The sequence below is a fragment of the Sus scrofa genome, chromosome 18, assembly GCF_000003025.6.
Source record: "Sus scrofa isolate TJ Tabasco breed Duroc chromosome 18, Sscrofa11.1, whole genome shotgun sequence".
Taxonomy (NCBI): domain Eukaryota; kingdom Metazoa; phylum Chordata; class Mammalia; order Artiodactyla; family Suidae; genus Sus; species Sus scrofa.
The window spans coordinates 52,351,723-52,356,773 of NC_010460.4; the positions used below are offsets into that span (position 1 = coordinate 52,351,723).

The 5,051-nt window shown below is 47.4% G+C and overlaps 1 long non-coding RNA gene across 1 annotated transcript; it reads right to left on the bottom strand.

Annotated features, from left to right (window-relative positions):
* LOC110257577 lies at positions 883-2,462 on the bottom strand. The gene is made up of 2 exons (XR_002340377.1): positions 2,308-2,462; positions 883-1,849 (listed from the first exon to the last, which is right to left on the bottom strand). It is a non-coding gene; the product is annotated as an uncharacterized LOC110257577 (long non-coding RNA).

Below are 5,051 nucleotides of genomic sequence, written 5' to 3' on the forward strand. Positions count from 1 at the left end.
CAGGCCTTCCTGACCAGCCAGCTCGGGGGTAAAATTAGCCTCTTCCTCGGTCTTATTTCCTCCGCTTCCATCGCCCCGCTTTACATCCTGGCTACGACTTTGCCCTCCAGGAAGCGCAGAACCCCTGCCGTCACCTCCTCCATCCATCCCCGAGAGACCTCTGCACTTTGGGTCCTTTGCTTGTTCTAGAACAGCCGTGATTTTCTTCCATCTTTTTCCAACTAGTTCTCCCAGCGCCAGTTCCCAAAGGAAGGATCAACTTCTTCTTTTTTTTTTTTTTTGTCTTTTTGCCATTTCTTGGGCTGCTCCCGCAGCATATGGAGGTTCCCAGGCTAGGGGTCTAATCAGAGCTGTAGCTACCAGCCTATGCCAGAGCCACAGCAACGCAGGATCCGAGCTGCATCTGCAACCCACACCACAGCTCACGGCAACGCCGGATCCTTAACCCACTGAGCAAGGGCAAGGGATCGAACCCGCAACCTCATGGTTCCTAGTCGGATTCGTTAACCACTGTGCCACGACGGGAACTCCTCACCTTCTATTCTAAACACACGTCCCGAGCGGCATAAATCTGCAATCAGTTTGGGGGAGTTCCCGTCATGGCGCAGTGGTTGGCGAATCCGACTAGGAACCATGAGGTTGAGGGTTCGATCCCTGCCCTTGCTCAGTGGGTTGACGATCCGGCGTTGCCGTGAGCTGTGGTGTAGATTGCAGACGCGGCTCGGATCCTTCGTTGCTGTGGCTCTGGCGTAGGCTGGTGGCCACAGCTCCGATTCGACCCCTAGCCTGGGAACCTCCATATGCCGCGGGAGCGGCCAAAGAAATAGCAAAAAAAAAAAAAAAAAAAAAAAAAAAAAAAAAATCTGCAATCAGTTTGGGAAGTGATTAGAAAGAGAGAGACATTTAATTTGCTGCAGTAGTGACGGGGCGTCTAGGAGGAGGGCGTCCAGCCAGCTGCTCTGAGAGAGGCTTGTGAGAGCCGCCCCCATGTCATCGGGTCCACATGTTCCAAGCACTGGACTGCAGCGGGTGAGACATGCCGAGTGGATTTAGTCAGTTTTCCGCAGTGTAGAAAACCCAGGGAGAATAACTCAGATGAACCTAACTCACTAAAATAAAACAAAAAAAGTGGTTGTAAAACCCAGCATTTCTGCTCAGCATTTTTCCTGAGTACTAGGGAACATGCAAGTAAACCCATGAGTTTCTGCCAGCTTTCAGAGCATTTTATCCTGGTGCAAACCCTCCCAAGGAAGACAGCCCAGAGAAGGTTTGGCTAATGCCGAGCCTCCAGGAAATGTGATGTTGGCAGGGCTCTCTGGGGGGACTGCCCAGGAAAATCTGGGCTTACCCAGCTCCCCCGGTGATCCCTCTGCCTGAGGGTCCAGGGTGGAACTTCAACAAAAGGTTGCACAGAAAAGCTTTTTATCCCACTACCAGGAGTGAACCTCGTCTCTGTGGGAACACGGACGTCAAGAAAGAAACCCTCGGAGGTCCCATCAGGGCTCAGCAGAAGCGAGCCCAACTCGTGTCCATGAGGATGCAGGTTCGATCCCCGGCCTTGCTCCGTGGGTTAAGGATCTGGCCTTGCACTGCTGTGCTGTAGGTCACAGACGCAGCTCAGATCTGGTGTTGCCGAGGCTGTGGTGCAGGCTGGCGGTTGCAGCTCTGATTCGACCTGGGAACGTTCATGAGCTGCGCATGAAAACAAAAAAGAAAGAAAGAAACCCTCTTCCTAAAAGCACTCAGTCTTATTTGGAGACGATAAGAGGGCAGCCGAGGGCAGCATGCTGGAGCAATGCACAGGCCTCTCTTGGAACATCTGGGGAAAAGATCCTGAAAGAAATCTGGCCTGAAAGAAAGTAAAAATAAATCAGCATTTCCCTCCTAAGAGACTCTTCATGGGAGAATACAGAAGACTATGAATTAAACGGATGGATAGCATGGGGAAGATATTTATCATAAAGAAGGGGTTTTGGGGATTTGTGGTGTGTAGACGTTTCCAGGCTAGGGGTCGAATCGGAGCTGCAGCCGCTGGTCTACACCACAGCCACAGCATCTCGGGATTCGAGCTGTGTCTATGACCTACAGCACAGCTCAGGGCAACACCGGATCCTTAGCCCACTGAGTGAGGCCAGGGATCCAACCAGAATTCTCATGGATAATAGTTAAGTTCCTTACCACTGAGCCAAATCGGAACTCCAAGGGGATTTTAATTACCCAAAGTGAGAGAGAGGGATTTTAATGATCCACCCAAAGCGTTTTACTAGTCCAAAGGGAAAGTTCAAAGTGTCTTTTATTTCATTTTACCTTTTTTTAAGCTTTGGACTCTTCTTGACTTTCAGCAAAACAGGAGCAGATGCCCAATGCCGAAAGCCGCTGAAAGCAGAGTTGCACAGAACGAACTCCGAGAGCGGGACCCTTGCCTGCTTCTCACAGCAGCCTTTTCGAGACTCTGGACACCTGCAGGTTAGGTAAAAACATGCAGCGCTGTGGAAACTTCTGTGTGGTCTGCTCTTAAGTGAAAGAGACAGGTCGACACCAGGGCAGCAACTCTGCAAGGACCTTTTCCGAAGTGCACATCTCTAGCCTGCTGGGTGGAGCCACGGCAGGTGGTGGGGTGTGGTGGGGGGCAGATCTGCAGGCTGGGTGGTCACACACAGGTCAGGTCTCCTGGGAAGGGAAGGGGACAGGCCAGGGGACCATGCTTTCCTGCCACTTTCCATCATGGACCTCGCAGGCGTCCTGGAACTGGGCTTCTGTCCCTGGGCCTCCAGTCGGTCTCGAAGGTTTGCGTGTCAAGTGGAAGAGAACATATTTTATTTAAAAGTTTGCGGGTTTGGCTTTTCACTTGCCGATATTGAGACATAAGGTATGTGGGTGTTGCTTTGCACTGCTGTCCCAGGCCCTGCAAATATCAGGGGTGACTTTTTTTGTCTTACATCAATGATGTCACCCTATCATGTTTTCTTTGGGGTTGTGCTTGCTAACAGTCTTTATGTAAACTTTTACTTTAAACTTTGTGTAGTTACATTTTAGGTGTGTCTTTTTAAGGCAGCATATAATCCCATATCGCTCAACCTAATCTGACAGTGTTTTTACCTTACTTGGGGAAATCATTTATTTCGTGCAATTGTTATGTTCTTTTCCACTTTCTATTGCTTACACTTACTTGCTTTTTTACCTTCTGTCTTTGTTTTTCTACGTGTTTATTTATTGCCCCCAAAGACTTGAAAGCGTACATCCTAGTCAGGTTCTATGCTTCATGTTGTGTTTAAGCCTAAAAAACATATTCCTCTATTGAAATAAAAAATGGGAAAGTATCTTTTTACTCCTCATTGCTGGAAAAAGAATCGTATCCCAGTTTTCCTTCTTTCACTTCCCACTCCTTACCAACATAAAGAGAGATTTTAGGAATTCCTGTCATGGCTTAGAGGTTAATGAACCCGACTAGGATCCATGAGAATGTGGGTTCGGTCCCTGCCCTCACTCAGTGGGTTAAGGATCCGGCGTTGCCGTGAGCTGTGGTGTAGGTTGCCGGCATGGCTCGGATCTCCCATTGCTGTGGCTGTGGTGTAGGCCAGCGGCTTCAGCTCTGATTCGACCCCTAGCCTGGGAAACTCCATATGCCACAGGTGCAGCCCTAAAAAGACAAAAGACAAAAAAAAAAAAAAGAGAGAGAGAGAGAGAGAGAGATTTTCAAACCAGATTGTTGTGATTAACTTTCTTCATTGTACATAGTTTTTTTTTTTCAGAAATTTTTTTTGACATGAGAATTAGATTCGGTAAGAATATATATTTTTTTCCTTCCAAACCTCCATCCTTGAACTCTTAATTTCTTTAAACTTTCAGTGAGGAGAGTACACTTCAAGTAATTTTTTTTCTTTTTTATGGCCACACCTGTGGCATATGGACGTTCCCAGGCTAGAGGTTGAATCAGATGTGATGCTGCAGTCTACACCACAGGCATGGCGACACTGGATCCACACCACATCTGCAATCTTCACTGCAGTTTGTGGCAACGCCAGACCCTTCACCACTGGGAAAGTCCAGGGATCGAATTCACCAATACTACATCAGGTCCTTAACCCTCTGTGCCACAATGGGAACTCCTCTTTCAAGTAATTTTTCATTGAAATTTTAGTCGAATAGCTGTAGTTTCATATACTGTTATTGGAAACGTGTGAAATGACACACAGAGGTCACATATATGTTTTCCTTGGTTTCCCCTAATATCTTGCAAAACTTAACAGTTCTTTTGTGATTCAGAGCAACTTATCAAACATTTATTGAATGTGCAAGGTACTAAGAAAGGAATCCGTAACTTTGTTAGGTGATGCTTTATGTTACCTTATGACCTATGCTTTGGAATTCTCTCAGTCCTATGCGGTTAACTTTACATGAATAAAAAGGTATATATTTTATGCATACATGGGAAAATTGGAAACTTCCTTCAATAGCTTTATTCTTTACGAAAGTTGTAAACAAATGAAGTGATTTAACCTCTAAAGAATTTACCAACTTGAAGAAGACGGTGTTGCCTTCACCATAATTCTCATACAATATCACGACCAAGATGCTGACGTCGATTCGAGCTGCAGATCTCATCCAAATTTCCCCTTTTGTTTGTACTCACTTATTTGTGTGTGGGTGGGTGTGTGTTTACTTCTCCGTGGTTTTATCACATGTGAGTTTACACATCCACCATCGCAGTCAAGATACAGAGCAGGTGCCTCCCCACGAGGATGCCTCCTGATGCCCTTGAGAACCGTGACACCTCCCTCCTGCCCCCCCCCAGCCCCCAACCTCCAGCCCCCAACCCCCAGCAGGGACTACTCCGTTCTCCGTCCCTCTCACTTTCATTTCAAGAATATCATAAAGGGACCCACCCAGGATGTTACCTTTGGCGGTCTCCTTCTCTCACTAAGCAAATGCTCTAGCGATTCATCCAAGTTGCTGCACGCACCCCTAGCTTGTTCCTTTTCCTGGCTGAGTGGTCGTCTACGGTATAGACGTACCACAGTCAAGCCATTGCTCGTTGCAAGGGCATCAGG